This window comes from Oncorhynchus masou, chromosome 10 (genome assembly GCF_036934945.1).
Source record: "Oncorhynchus masou masou isolate Uvic2021 chromosome 10, UVic_Omas_1.1, whole genome shotgun sequence".
Taxonomy (NCBI): Eukaryota; Metazoa; Chordata; class Actinopteri; order Salmoniformes; family Salmonidae; genus Oncorhynchus; species Oncorhynchus masou.
The window spans coordinates 50,077,612-50,094,753 of record NC_088221.1 but is presented as its reverse complement, the minus strand read 5'-3'; the positions used below and the strand labels follow the sequence as shown (position 1 = coordinate 50,094,753).

The following is a 17,142-nucleotide window of genomic DNA, read 5'->3' as shown; positions in this document are numbered from 1 at the left end:
CAGTATAACAGCGTTCAACATATTGTATTTGCTTAAATATCTTGGATGAAATACAGTATGCTGAATGGAATTGATGGGTGTTTCTGTAAACTAATAGATCCTGGATCTTATATGATTTCTGCATATATTTATAACACTGTTATAAAGTCTGAGATCTGGGGGGTTCTGTAAAGCTGTTGTGCTTGTTTTTAAAGTCCTTGAAAGCAGATATTGTGGTAACCATGTTAATGGACTGGACTTCATAATGACCAGAGGCAATGCAGAGCGAGATACAGTGTGAGATATAGAGAGAGATACAGAGAGAGATATAGAGAGATATATAGAGAGAGATATAGAGAGAGATATAGAGAGAGATATAGAGAGAGATACAGCGAGAGATATATAGAGATACAGAGAGATATAGAGAGATATAGAGAGAGATACAGCGAGAGATATAGAGTGAGATACAGAGTGAGATGTAGAGATATATAGAGAGATATAGAGAGAGATACAGAGAGAGATATAGAGAGAGATACAGCGAGAGATATAGAGAGAGATATAGAGAGAAATACAGAGAGAGATACAGCGAGATATATAGAGAGAGATATAGAGAGAGATACAGAGAGAGATACAGCGAGATATATAGAGAGAGATATAGTGAGAGATATAGAGAGAGATACAGCGAGATATATAGAGAGAGATATAGAGAGAGATATAGAGATATAGAGAGAGATACAGCGAGAGATATAGAGTGAGATACAGAGTGAGATACAGAGTGAGATATAGAGATATATAGAGAGATATAGAGAGAGATATAGAGAGAGATATAGAGAGAAATACAGAGAGAGATAGAGAGAGATACAGCGAGAGATATAGAGAGAAATACAGAGAGATACAGCGAGATATATAGAGAGAGATATAGAGAGCGATATAGAGAGAGATACAGAGAGAGATACAGCGAGAGATACAGAGAGAGATATATAGAGAGATAGAGAGATATATAGAGAGAGATATAGAGAAAGATATAGAGAGAGATATAGAGAGAGATGTAGAGAGAAATAAAGAGAGATACAGCGAGAGATATAGAGAGAGATATATAGAGAGATACAGCGAGAGATATAGAGAGAGATATATAGAGAGATATAGAGAGAGATACAGAGTGAGATAATATCTAATATCGGTACTTCAGGCTCTAGCTATGCAGGTTGTTTTGGTAAGTCAATCTGAGCACCTATTGTGTTTCATCCTTTCAATTATCTGTAACTAACACCTATTGAGTTCCCAGAACCAAAGTAGCACATGTTCTGTTACTTTCCTCTCCAAAGGACATAAGAATCTTTAGTAAGACAGAAACTGGTCTTTCATACATTGTATTCGGCAGCCTGTGGGTCTCTCTCTCTCTCAATGTGTCCCTGTAGTCAAAGCGTGAGACCAGCTTTATAAGATCAAGTAAAACAAAAATGTTTCACTAGAACGGTGTTTCAATAATATTCCATTAAAAAAAGCATGAATTCAGTCCACAGGATATTGAAACGTTCACATGTTGACGTTTTCTGCAATGAACAACACTGTTAAAAGAAAAACAAGTATCTCGTGACCATTTCGGTTCTGGGTGACAAGATGAACAAGTATCTCGTGACCATTTCGGTTCTGGGTGACAAGATGAACAAGTATCTCGTGACCATCTTGGTTCTGGGTGACAAGATGAACAAGTATCTCGTGACCATCTTGGTTCTGGGTGACAAGATGAATAAGTATCTCGTGACCATCTTGGTTCTGGGTGACAAGATGAACAAGTATCTCGTGACCATCTTGGTTCTGGGTGACAAGATGAACAAGTATCTCGTGACCATCTTGGTTACGGGTGACAAGATGAACAAGTATCTCGTGACTATCTTGGTTCTGGGTGACAAGATGAACAAGTATCTCGTGACCATCTTGGTTCTGGGTGACAAGATGAACAAGTATCTCGTGACCATCTTGGTTCTGGGTGACAAGATGAATAAGTATCTCGTGACCATCTTGGTTCCGGGTGACAAGATGAACAAGTATCTCGTGACCATCTTTGTTCCGGGTGACAAGATGAACAAGTATCTCGTGACCATCTTTGTTCCGGGTGACAAGATGAACAAGTATCTCGTGACCATCTTGGTTCCGGGTGACAAAATTAACAAGTATCTCGTGACCATCTTGGTTCTGGGTGACAAGATGAACAAGTATCTCGTGACCATCTTGGTTCCGGGTGACAAGATGAACAAATATCTCGTGACCATCTTGGTTCTGGGTGACAAGATGAACAAATATCTCGTGACCATCTTGGTTCTGGGTGACAAGATGAACAAGTATCTCGTGACCATCTTGTTTCTGGGTGACAAGATGAACAAGTATCTCGTGACCATCTTGGTTCCGGGTGACAAGATGAACAAGTATCTCTGGAACATCTTGGTTCCGGGTGACAAAATGAACAAGTATCTCGTGACCATCTTGGTTCTGCGTGACAAGATGAACAAGTATCTCGTGACCATCTTGGTTCCAGGTGACAAGATGAACAAGTATCTCGTGACCATCTTGGTTCTGGGTGACAAAATGAACAAGTATCTTGTGACCATCTTGGTTCTGGGTGACAAGATGAATAAGTATCTCGTGACCATCTTGGTTCTGGGTGACAAGATGAATGAAAACCTAAAAACATAACACACCCCCAGAAGTCAATCACTCCTTTGACACACAGTTCTACATAATGCAAACGTGTGATTCAGCCCTTAAGCCTTATGAACACATTTGATACAGGCTCTTCTTTCTGCGCTGGACACATTTTCGTGAAAAGAAACCCCCCACTAGAAGTGCTCAATAACATGATCTCACAAATTCAACATACTCCAATACGTGTTATTACTCAGTGCACAGCAGAGTTTTACCTCTTTTATGGATCTGATGGTGATGCTGATGATGGTGGTGATGATGCTGATGGTGGTGATGATGATGATGGTGATGATGCTGATGGTGGTGATGATGTTGATGGTGGTGGTGATGATGATGATGCTGATGGTGGTGATGGTGATGATGGTGGTGGTGATGATGATGCTGGTGGTGATGGTGGTGTTGCTGGTGATGCTGATGGTGGTGGTGGTGGTGATGATGATGATGATGATGCTGGTGATGATGATGGTAGTGGTGTTGGTGATGATAATGATGATGGTATCAGACTCTTTGTCCTCTCTACTTGTGTCCAGTACAGATTTAAATGGCCTCCTATTCACCATACAGTGCATTACTTATGACCAGGGCCCCGGGGGCCTTCACAGCCACAGTTAGAGTGCAAAGAAAAAGTATGTGAACCCTTTGGAATGACCTGGTTTCTGCATCAAGAAATGTGATCTGATCTCCCTCTAAGTCACAACCATTGACAAACACAGTCTGCTTACACTATTATCACACAAATTATTGTATATTTCTTGTCTATATTGATTACATAATTTAAACATTCACAGTGTAGGTTGGGAAAAGTATGTGAACTCCCTAGGCTGATGACTTCTCCAAAAGATAATTGGAGTCAGGAGTCAGCTAACCTGGAGTCTAATCAATGAGATGAGATTGGAGATGTTGGTTAGAGCTGCCCTGCAATATAAAAAACACTCACAAAATGTGAGTTTGCTATTCACATGAAGCATTGACTGATGTGAACCAGGCCTCGAACAAAAGAGATCTCAGAAGACCTCAGATTAAGAATTGTTGACTTGCATAGAGCTGGAAAGGGTTACAAAAGTATCTCTAAAAGCCTTGATGTTCATCAGTCCATAGTAAGACAAATTGTCTATAAATGGAGAAAGTTCAGCACTGTTGCTACTCTCCCTAGGAGTGGCCGTCCTGCAAAGATGACTGCAAGAGCACAGAGCAGAATGCTCAATGAGGTTAAGAAGAAACCTAGAGTGTCAGCTAAAGACTTACAGAAATCTCTGGAACATGTTAACGTCTCTGTTGACGAGTCTACGATACGTAAAACTCTAAACAAGAATGGTGTTCATGGGAGGACACCACGGAAGAAGCCACTGCTGTCCAAAAAAACATTGCTGCACGTCTGAAGTTTGAAGTTTACAAAAGGGTTGATCCGCAACTACAGAAAATGTTTGGTTGAGGTTATTGTTGCCAAAGGAGGGTCAACCAGTTATTAAATCCAGGGGTTCACATACTTTTCCCACCCTGCACTGTGAATGTTTACACGGTGTGTTCAATAAAGACATGAAATTGTATAATTGTTTGTGTTATTACTTTAAGCAGACTGTTTGTCTGTTGTTGTGATTTAGATAAAGATCAGATCAAATTTGATGACCAATTTATGCAGAAATCCAGGTAATTCCAAAGGGTTCTCAAACTTTTTCTTGCCACAGAACCTGCTGTTAGCTGCCCACTATAAAGCTGCACCTCATGACCAAAAGTATGTGGACACCTGCTCGTCGAACATCTCATTCCAAAATCATCTTGGGCGATTAGGCCTGGCTCGCTGTCAGCGTTCCAATTCATCCCAAAGATGTGGATGTCGATTAAGGCAACCCCCCGCACCTTTCTGATTCAGAGGGGTTGGGTTAAACGCGGAAGACACATTTCAGTTGAAGGCATTCAGTGGTACAACTGACTTAGGTATCCTACTTTCCCTTTCCCTTTCCAAAGGTGTTCAATGGGGTTGAGGTCAGGGCTCTGTGTAGGCCAGTCAAGTTCTTCCACACCGATCTCGCAACATCATGCTGAAACAGGAAAGGGCCTTCCCCAAATTGTTGCCACAAAGTTGGAAGCACCGCTGGAATCACATTGTATGCTGAAGCGCCAGACCATTATTCCTCCTCCACCAAACTTTACAGTTGGTACTATGCATTGGGGCAAGTAACATTCTCCTGGCATCCGCCAAACCCAGATTTGTCCGTCAGACTGCCAGATGGTGAAGCGTGATTCATCATTCCAGAGAACGCATTTCCACTGCTCCAGAATCCAATGGCGGCGAGCTTTACACCACTCCAGCCACTTCAACCCATTTTATGAAGCTCCCGACTAACAGTTATTTTGCTGTGATTGTTGCAACCGTGGACAGGCGATTTTTACGCAATATGCACTTCAGCATTCGGCAGTCCCGTTCTGTGAACTTGTGTGGCTTACCACTTTGCGGCTGAGCCGTTGTTGCTCCTATACATTTTTACTTCCCAATAACAGCACTTATAGTTGACCGGGGCAGGTCTAGCAGGGTAGATATTTGACGAACTGACTTGTTGGAAAGCTGGCATCCTATGATGGTCCCACGTTGAAAGTCACTGAGCTCTTCAGTTTGGCCATTCTACTGCCAATGTTTGTCTATGGAGATTGCATGGCTGTGTGCTTTTATTCACCTGTCAGCAAAAGGTGTGGCTGAAATCGACAAATCCACTAATCCCTTCCCCCACCCTCTCTCCCCTCCTATCCCCCACCCACTCTCTCCATCAGCCCTCTCTCCTCCCCTTCCTCACACCTCACTGACCCCTCTCCTCTCCCCCAGATATCTCCCCTCCCCCACCCCTCTCCATCCACCACTCTCTCCTCCCCTTCCTCACCACTCTCTCCTCCCTCCCTCACACCTCACTGACCCCTCTCCCCTCCCCCAGATATCTCCCCTCCCCCACCCATCTTCCCTACACCACACGAGTTTCATAATTTCAACCTATCCCTGACTACTTTCAGCCTACCATTTTAAGGTTCCCCACTGAACTCATTTGGTTATGATTTAGAATCATGACGCCAACAGAGTCTTGTAATTTCCATAGAACTGTGCTGTTATAATAATGTCTGTTATACAATGTATTTGGCGAATGAGAAATAAAGAAATAATTCATTATTTTAATTTTGTATTTTCTTGAAAGATAACTGTTATTTAGGGTAGCTTATATATTGGGAGTTGAATCAGTCAAGCAACTAGCGAGGAGTGAAAAAACAAACCCGTGTCTGACAGGCGGGTTGTGTCAAACGTCTCACAAACCACACCCTCCCCTGTGTTGTACCTTCCCTAAAACATTTTGTCGTAGTGCGACAGTGACACATGTCAACTGGTATGTGGGAAAGGGCATGGAGGAGGGAGAGTTCTGAGGCCAGAGAAGACATGGGGAAGGGCATGGAGGAGGTAGAGTTCTCTGAGGCCAGAGAAGACATGGGGAAGGGCATGGAGGAGGGAGAGTTCTCTGAGGCCAGAGAAGACATGGGGAAGGGTTATGAAGAGGAGGGAGAGTTCTCTGAGGCCAGAGAAGACATGGGGAAGGGCATGGAGGAGGGAGCACTAAAAGAATCACCCATCTTTGAATATTTATATTGTTTTTGTGTGCATCTCTGAGCGATGATCGATTGCCTGGGTCATTTCATGTGAATCTGAGCTATTACCGTTCAAGCAGGCAGAAATTCGCTCGTTATGACGAAGCGTTGCGATAAAGCCGCTCTCGTTACACTAATGGGGACAATTGTAGATCACTAAAACGTCTATCATACACGTGCGATTTCAATGTCGGTCGATGTCATAACGCGGGAGGTTGTCTTCTCTCGAATGAGTCATTGATCATATTTTTTTTTGGCGATATTCCTACCTAGAGAAATGTGCAATTTAATTGAACAGAGGGTCTAACAACGTGTTTCCTATTTGTCTGCTTCTCCAGTCCAGGGTGCCATTGCGAATTTCAGACTCCACTCTGTGAGGCACATCGATCTGCAGGTTGAACATGGTGAGATTGTACACTCCTAAATTGATAGTGCAGTTTGCTTAGGCGATTTTACAGCTGACTGGGTACTTCAAACTCTGATATTCAGTTCGGGATTATTGTGTTGCGCTTGCTTGCGCGCGGACCATAGAGAGAGCATTGAATTGTGGGTTTTTGTAGTCGACATGAGCTGCAACAGATTTCCACATCGATTTTCACATGTCGCTACCACCCGTATTATATAACAAATCAATTATTTGTTCACTAAAAAATATATTGTTCTGTAACACTGTAAATTATAGGAATGAGTGGATTTTTCCTTTATAGGTAGACGCTTCAGGTCGAGATTTCTGGAATCCTCCTTGCGAAAGCTTCAAAGCTTCTGCACGTTTTCTCCGAATCTTCAAAGGCCTTTTTCACTAAAGTTAGTTCCATTATCTGGGGACCTAATTTAGCTTTTATAGCCCGGGTGGTGTCTCCTCTCCTCTCTCCCACGCCCATATTTCCCTTCCCCCACCCCTATCCTCCCCTCTCTCCCCCTCGAACTCCCCTCCCCCTTACATCCCTCTCACACTCAAAACAAGTTGTATTGGTTACACATAAATATTTAGCAGATGTTATTGCGGGTGTAGTGAAATGCTTTTCTTCCTAGCTCCAACAGTGCTGTAGCATCTAACAATTCACAACAATACACACATCTAAAAGTAAAACAATGGAAATGAGAAATATATAAATATTTGGACGAGCAATGTTGGCGTGGCATTGACTAGAATACAGTATATACATCTGAAATTAGTTAAGCAGTATGTAAACATTAAAGTGACCAGTGATTCCATGTATATCTACATAGGCATCAGCCTCTAAGGTGCAGGGTTGGTAGCCAGCTAGTGACAGTGGCTAAGGTTCAGGGCAGGGTACACCCCCTCCTTTCCACTGCCCCACCCTTCTTCTCTCCCCCACCTCACTCCCCTCCCCCATCCTTCTTCCCTAGACAACCCCTCTTCCCTATACCATTCTAGTTTCATAATTTCAACCTATCCCTGACTACTATCAACCATTTTGAAAGTTAACCCCACAAAACAAATTTCGTTATGATTTAGAATCAGGATGCGTCTTGTAATTTCCATAGAAAATGTGCCCTTATAATAACCTGTCTGTTATACAATGTATTTGGCAAATGAGAAATAAATAATACATTTTATTTTTGTCTTGAAAGAGAGCTGTTATTTAGGGTAACTTGTATATTGGGTGTTGAATCAGTCAATTAAACAGTGAGGAGTATCTGACAGGTGGGATGTGTCAAACGCCTCACAGACCAGTACCTTCTCTATGTGGAAATGAATGGGGAAATGACCACACCCAATGTAGTACCTTCTCTATGGGAAAATGAATGGGGAAATGACCACACCCGATGTAGAACCTTCTCTATGTGGAAATGAATGGGGAAATGACCACACCCAATGTAGTACCTTCTCTATGGGGAAATGAATGGGGAAATGACCACACCCGATGTAGTTCCTTCTCTATGGGGAAATGACCACACCCGATGTAGTACCTTCTCTATGGGGAAATGAATGGAGAAATGACCACACCCGATGTAGTACCTCCTCTATGGGGAAATGAATGGGGAAATGACCACACCCGATGTAGTACCATCTCTATGGGGAAATGAATGGGGAAATGACCACACCCGATGCAGTACCTTCTCTATGGGGAAATGAATGGAGAAATGACCACACCCGATGTAGTACCTTCTCTATGGGGAAATGAATGGGGAAATGACCACACCCGATGTAGTACCTTCCCTAAAATATTTGTCACAGTGACACATTTCAATAAAGGATTTGAGTGAAAACATCCACAAACATACCAAGTGCTTTTATTATTATTTATTTACCACTTCTTTATGCTTTCAATGCAACTATCTCAGTCCAAGAAGCTCAGTCCTAAATATTTATAAAACTAAAACATTGTATTTGTGACAAATCATTCATTAAACCCTAAACCTCAACTAAATCTTGCAATGAATAATGTGGAAATTGAGCAAGTTGAGGAGACTAAACTGCTTGGAGTAACACTGGATTGTAAACTGTCATGGTGAAAACATATTGATACAACAGTAGCTAAGATGGAGAGAAGTCTGTCCATTATAAAGCGTTGCTCTACCTTTTTAACAGCACTATCAACAAGGCTGGTCATACAGGCTTATAACCAAATTAGTTTTGTGGGTTAACTATCAAAATGGTAGGTTGATAGTAGTCAGGGACAGGTTGAAATTATGAAACTAGAATGGTGTAGGGAAGAGGGATTGTCTAGGGAAGAAGGATGGGGGAGGGAAGAGAGGTGAGTGAGGGAGGGGACAAGGGTGGGGAGAGGGATGGGGAGGGGGAGGGGGAGAGGGGTTGGGGGGTGGGAGAAGGGGTTGGGGGGTGGGGTTGGGAGAAGGATGGGGGAGGGGAGAAGGGGTTGGGGGGTGGGAGAAGGGGGTGGGGGGTGGGGAGAAGGGGTTGGGGGCAGGGAAGAGGGATGGGGGTGGGGAGAATGGGTTGGGGAGAGGGGGTGGGGAGAAGGGGTTGGGGGGTGGGAGAAGGGGAGAAGGGGTTGGGGGGTGGGGAGAGGAAAGAGGGGCGGGCAGCGACGCTCCTCATCCAACCTGACAGAGCTGGAGAGGATCTGCAGAGAAGAATGGGAGAAACTCCCCAAATCAGGTGTGCCAAGCTTGTATTGTCTTTTACTGTCATACCCATGAAGACTCGAGTCTGTAATCGCTGCCAAAGGTGCTTCAATAAAGTACTGAGTAAAGGGTCTGAATACTTATGCAACTATGATATTTCAGTTTTTTATTTTGAATTAAAATTGCAAAAACAAACAGTCATTATGGGGTATTGTGATATCATTATGGAGTATTGTGATATCATTATGGGGTATTGTGATATCATTATGGGGTATTGTGATATCTTTATGGAGTATTGTGATATCATTATGGGGTATTGTGATATCATTATGGGGTATTGTGATATCATTATGGGGTATTGTGATATCATTATGGGGTATTGTGATATCATTATGGGGTATTGTGATATCATTATGGGGTATTGTGATATCATTATGGGGTATTGTGATATCATTATGGAGTATTGTGATATCATTATGGGGTATTGTGATATCATTATGGGGTATTGTGATATCATTATGGGGTATTGTGATATCATTATGGAGTATTGTGATATCATTATGGAGTATTGTGATATCATTATGGGGTATTGTGATATCATTATGGGGTATTGTGATATCATTATGGGGTATTGTGATATCATTATGGGGTATTGTGATATCATTATGGAGTATTGTGATATCATTATGGGGTATTGTGATATCATTATGGGGTATTGTGATATCATTATGGGGTATTGTGATATCATTATGGGGTATTGTGATATCATTATGGAGTATTGTGATATCATTATGGGGTATTGTGATATCATTATGGAGTATTGTGATATCATTATGGGGTATTGTGATATCATTATGGGGTATTGTGATATCATTATGGGGTATTGTGATATCATTATGGGGTATTGTGATATCATTATGGGGTATTGTGATATCATTATGGGGTATTGTGATATCATTATGGGGTATTGTGATATCATTATGGAGTGTTGTGATATCATTATGGAGTATTGTGATATCATTATGGGGTATTGTGATATCATTATGGGGTATTGTGATATCATTATGGGGTATTGTGATATCATTATGGAGTGTTGTGATATCATTATGGAGTATTGTGATATCATTATGGGGTATTGTGATATCATTATGGGGTATTGTGATATCATTATGGGGTATTGTGATATCATTATGGAGTGTTGTGATATCATTATGGAGTATTGTGATATCATTATGGGGTATTGTGATATCATTATGGAGTATTGTGATATCATTATGGGGTATTGTGATATCATTATGGGGTATTGTGATATCATTATGGGGTATTGTGATATCATTATGGGGTATTGTGATATCGTTATGGAGTATTGTGATATCGTTATGGGGTATTGTGATATCATTATGGGGTATTGTGATATCATTATGGGGTATTGTGATATCATTATGGGGTATTGTGATATCATTATGGGGTATTGTGATATCATTATGGGGTATTGTGATATCATTATGGGGTATTGTGATATCATTATGGGGTATTGTGATATCATTATGGGGTATTGTGATATCATTATGGGGTATTGTGATATCATTATGGGGTATTGTGATATCATTATGGGGTATTGTGATATCATTATGGAGTATTGTGATATCATTATGGGGTATTGTGATATCATTATGGAGTATTGTGATATCATTATGGGGTATTGTGATATCATTATGGGGTATTGTGATATCATTATGGAGTATTGTGATATCATTATGGAGTATTGTGATATCATTATGGAGTATTGTGATATCATTATGGGGTATTGTGATATCATTATGGAGTATTGTGATATCATTATGGGGTATTGTGATATCATTATGGAGTATTGCGATATCATTATGGGGTATTGTGATATCATTATGGGGTATTGTGATATCATTATGGAGTATTGTGATATCATTATGGAGTATTGTGATATCATTATGGAGTATTGTGTGTAGATTGATGAGAAAAAAAGGTAACAAAATGTGGAAAAAGTCAAGGGGTCTGAATACTTTCTGAATGCACTGCATATTGTAATATTGTTGTATTGTTTTTATTAAACATTTTGTATTGTAGATATGTAGTGGTGTAGTAATGTTATATGATGTACTGTTTTATTTTTCAGTTTTATATGTAATGTAAGTGCCTTATTAATGTGTTTGGACCCCAGGAAGAGTAGCTGCTACCCAATTTAAGTTAAAATGGTTTATATAAGGGCAGGAACGTCCCAAGGATCCCGGAGAGCACTGACTATGCTATCCCACAGCTCAATACCCCAAATTCGTATCTGCGTAGAGAGAGAGAGTCAGCCAGTCAGCCTCTCTGTGAGAAGAGGGAGGGACTTCCTTGTTATTTTCATACCAGGGTTGTTCTTCAATTGCGGTGGCATTTGCATTCCTTGCCTTTGCAACCACAAAAAAAAAACACTTTAAAATGACAAATAGTTATTCATTATACATGTTTTTGTTTATATTGAACTGTTTATCAATGATAAAACATAATGCAAGTCCTTTATACTGCACAACGTTATGTTTACGCATTTTAAACATACGCAAGAACTTAGAGTAAGCAAATTGGCTGGTTCTACTACTGATGTGTCGAGTTGAAATGGCATGTTCTGTGGATTTAGAGAAATCAATATATTATTTTGAATGATAGTGAATAAACTTATTTGATATTGTAAATATCAATAACAACAAAGAAGGCGACTAAAATACCTATTTACTAGCATCATGTCTGTTCCTCACTTCAATGTTGTTACTGCCTTAAATCCCTAATTACAAAGATATACAAGATCCTTGAGCATTCCCTCCAGAGGCAAACTGTTATTGGTGAGGGGTCAATATTAGAGAAAATTCTTAGCTAATCACACCCTTTTAGTATGTCATGTGGTGCCACTTGGTGTTCGTCAATTTAAATGAAGGTAAATAACATTGTGAGCAAAATAATTGATCATATATCATTTTAGTAAATACTTTTTAAAAAGGGTTAGATTTGAGCATCTCCTGCCCTTCAAAATGGTACAAATTATGTTAAGTCATTCAACTGCCATATTAGTTGATTTAGGATGTACTCAAATACATAATAATAAAAAAAAAGATTCTAAACTATTTTTCCTAAATGCCAGAATGACCCACCAACAGTCTCTCCCGCCAAGCAGACCGCTGTCGCTTACCTTCCGGTCTGTCTGCTTCCCGGTCTATAAAACCCCCCACCTCTTCATTTCTTCTGCAGTTCTGCCTTCTCTTCTGAATCCTCAACGTCAGCCTGTGAAGGAAAAGAAAACCAGACAAAATGGTGAGTACTGACTGCTGATGTAGATAATAAAATCATCTTTATTTCACATGGTATTCGTATGATCGAATCATATACTTGTTTTTTCAATCTGAAAAGCATGTGGACGATGGATTCTGTACATAAAGACCATGTTCCGAAAACTATTTCCTACTGCTCTAAAAAAAACGAAATACTGTGTACTAATCGTACTAGATATTATTTTTAACGGACTGTTTGTGTCAAAATGAATGCAGGAAGAACATATCAGCATGGTAGGCTCACCCAACCTAATGCGCAATTGCGCTGATTCCCGCCCTTATGATATTATCAGCTGATTATATGCGTTTCCTCTTTTTCATATGGCGATTTTAAGGTGTTATGTATTCAACTGATATAATGATACATGTAATTTAGGTCAAATTATAATATATATATATATATTTTTATTTTATTGTGACAGAATCATCTGTAGCCAAACATCAAATGTGGGTTAGATGTCGGTGTTCCAAGTAGGAATAACAATGACAGTCTGTGTAGATGGAACACCTCTTTGCTTCAGGGCAAAGACATTAATTGCTGATTTTTACATGGGAGGGGGGGGTTCTATGCGACATGAGGAGGCACAAAGGAGAACAGGGAGGGGCAGTCTGAGATGGTTGCCATTTTATGTAGCTATCTCTGTTTTACACTGCAATGGGTGGGCAGCTGGCCCGGATGGCGGGAGGGGAGGGGGGGGGGGGAGGGGGGGGGGGGGGTCAACGAGGCACTCCCTTTTCACCCTGGTTCTCTGCTCTTAAAGATACAGGGTCATGCATGACGATCTGTGGTTAAATGGCAGATAGAGGATTTGCAAGATGGTGGCACAGCAGAATAGCCTAGCCAATCAATTCGCTTACATGTCCCTTTTGTTAAATGGGTGGCCATACTGAATTCACCGTTCAGTCAAATCCAGGCCTTTCCCATGAGAACATATTACTTTCATAGATAGATGCTACATAGAAGGAGATTAAAATAAATAAGGACAATGAAAGTGATACTGCCAAAGACAACCTTGCTTTCACCATATCTTAAAAAAATACATGTCATGTTGGTTTACTCATTTATACTCTGAAACTGCTTTAAACCTACAATAAAAGTGCACATCACTATTTTGATTCAAGTTTCCATGTAGTTGATGTCTTGTACCTTCTCTCTCTCAGCGTGAGTGTATTTCCATGCATGTGGGCCAAGCCGGAGTCCAGATGGGTAACGCTTGTTGGGAGCTGTACTGCCTGGAGCATGGGATCCAGCCGGACGGACAGATGCCCAGTGACAAGACACGTGGAGGTGGAGACGACTCCTTCAACACCTTCTTCAGTGAGACCGGAGCCGGAAAGCATGTCCCCCGTGCCATCTTTGTAGATCTGGAGCCCACTGTCATCGGTAAGATGAGACTCTTGATATCCTGGAGATTTCCTATTGGATTATGGTTTACAAGCTTTGAATGATTTGATATTCTGTCCCAAGATATTCCTCATATTCAAAATATTAGGATATTCTACCTTTGTTTTTCAGATGAGGTGAGGACAGGTATCTATCGTCAGTTGTTCCACCCTGAGCAGCTGATCACTGGTAAAGAGGATGCTGCCAACAACTACGCCCGCGGTCACTACACCATCGGCAAGGAGATCATTGACATTGTGCTGGACAGGACACGCAAACTGGTGAGTCATCAGGCCTCTAACTAGGGTTCTACACAGAACCTTTTTCATTCTAGAAGGTTCTTCAGAAACCTGCTCTATGGAAGAAAGCGTTTTAAAGGGTTCTTAAGGTGTGTCAACCCTTTATGGTTCCAGGTAGAAGTTTATCTTACAGGGACAAGCCGAAGAACCCTTTATGGTTCTAGGTAGAACATGGAAACAGGTTCTCCATTCTCCTCTTACTGCTGTAACATAAGATAACATCTAACAATGTTATTGTACCATTTCTCCATTCAGGCTGACCAGTGTACAGGTCTCCAGGGGTTCCTCATCTTCCACAGCTTCGGAGGAGGCACTGGTTCTGGTTTCACCTCCCTGCTGATGGAACGTCTGTCTGTCGACTACGGAAAGAAGTCTAAGCTTGAGTTCGCCGTTTACCCAGCTCCCCAGGTGTCCACGGCTGTGGTGGAGCCCTACAACTCCATCCTGACCACTCACACCACCCTGGAGCACTCTGACTGTGCCTTCATGGTGGACAATGAGGCCATCTATGACATCTGCCGTAGGAACCTTGACATTGAGCGTCCCTCGTACACCAACCTCAACAGGCTCATTGGTCAGATCGTCTCCTCCATCACTGCCTCCCTGCGTTTCGATGGAGCCCTGAATGTTGATCTGACAGAATTCCAGACCAACTTGGTGCCCTACCCCCGTATCCACTTCCCTCTGGCCACATATGCCCCAGTCATCTCCGCTGAGAAGGCCTATCACGAGCAGCTGTCAGTCGCTGACATCACCAACGCCTGCTTTGAGCCGGCCAATCAGATGGTGAAGTGTGACCCTCGTCACGGCAAATACATGGCCTGTTGTCTCCTGTACCGTGGTGACGTTGTTCCCAAAGATGTCAACTCTGCCATCGCTGCCATCAAAACCAAGAGGAGTATCCAGTTTGTGGACTGGTGTCCCACTGGCTTCAAGGTGGGTATCAACTACCAGCCCCTACGGTGGTTCCTGGAGGAGACCTGGCCAAGGTCCAGAGGGCCGTGTGCATGCTGAGTAACACCACAGCCATCGCTGAGGCCTGGGCCCGTCTGGACCACAAGTTTGACCTGATGTATGCCAAGAGAGCCTTTGTGCACTGGTATGTTGGTGAGGGCATGGAGGAGGGAGAGTTCTCTGAGGCCAGAGAGGACATGGCAGCCCTGGAGAAGGATTATGAAGAGGTGGGCACTGACAGCGTGGGAGAAGAGGATGAGGAGGGAGAGGAATATTAAAAGGCTAAACATGCTTTGCCACCCTACATTCCAACACTGACTGTTGGAGTCCTACACTTAACATGACAGCAACACATTCCCCATTGCAGTGTTAACAGTCTCTGTTACATCTAGTCATGTTGTGTGTATTCTCAATAAACACGCTACGTCTCTTGTCTAGACCAAAAAAAAAAGAATGTGAAATGAGTTTTTTTTTTTGGCAAATCTGTTGAACTTCTGCAGCAGCCGTTAATGAGTTCTCCGTGAGTAAGTTCTACCAGTCAATGTAGGAATTGCATCAAGGTACTGACCCCACCTGTGCAAATATGGTTGTAGCCTACTGAAATAGAATAAATGACACGATGTGTTTCAGGTAGACGTCACTGCATCCTTTTTAGCCTAAGTGATATTTTGATGACAGCTATTGATATTTGGTAGGCATTAAACTTGAATACATTTCTGCCAAACTGGTTAATGCTGATGTTGTGGACAGTCTTCCACAGGGAGACTCAAATTCAATCTTAAATTAATCTTTATTGCCAGCTCACTGGAGAGGTTCCATCCAACTCAGTGCACCATAGTACACGTCAATCAGGAGCTCTGCCGGGGCAGTCCCGGCAGTTGTCCTAAACGGCTATACACACAAGTTAAATTTGCATAATTAATTCATCATTACCGTTTTGTTTCATTAATGTGACCCGACCAACACTGGTTCAAAACATGTGACAGACAGATACCTCACGAGGGTTCTTCTCTCAGCTGAGGTCTTGAACCGTTGATATCTTTCATTCTCAAATGAAGTTCTGGGAGTACTGCCAAATTGCAGATAGTGAGGATTCGTTCAGCCAGTCACTTGCATGAAAATAGAAATTGGTAAATAGAAAAGCACAAGTATAAAATGTCAATCGCATTCCATCCTCATCACTTGTGTGATGATAATAATCATTACATTTTAATGTAAACATTTAGATTTTTAGCTTCTATATTCAATACTCCTAAATCCCCGCTATTGACAGCTAATGTAAACACTTCAAACCCAGACACTTCATAACCTTCATTTGACCTTTATTTAACTAGGCAAGTCAGTTCAGAACAAATTCTTATTTTCAATGACGGCCTAGGAACAGTGGGTTAACTGCCTGTTCAGGGGCAGAACGACAGATTTGCATCTTGTCAGCTCGGGGGTTTGAATTTGCAACCTTTCGGTTACTCGTCCAACGCTCTAACCACTAGGCTACCCTGCCGCCCCTAATCATCACTTGTGTGATAATCATTACATTTCAATGTAAACATTTACGTTTTTAGCTTCTATATCAAAATATTCGATACTCCTATTAAAGTTGTATAATCCAAATAGTATGGTAATATTACAATCATAATAAAGGCTATACTTCTATACTTATATTAATGGGAGTGAGTATTGAGGTGAATAAATGGCTCAATGTTAACCGCTATTGATATTTGCTTCCATATCTCTTAACACGACTCGGGTTTGGATTGAGCAATGCTCTTCACTAACTGTCCCTGGGACATCAACTTAAGTCACAATA

The 17,142-nt window shown here is 41.6% G+C and overlaps 1 pseudogene; it reads left to right on the top strand.

Moving 5' to 3' along the window:
* Positions 1–12,572: 12,572 nt before the first annotated feature.
* Positions 12,573–15,964, top strand: LOC135547722 (tubulin alpha chain-like; annotated as a pseudogene).
* Positions 15,965–17,142: the final 1,178 nt, after the last annotated feature.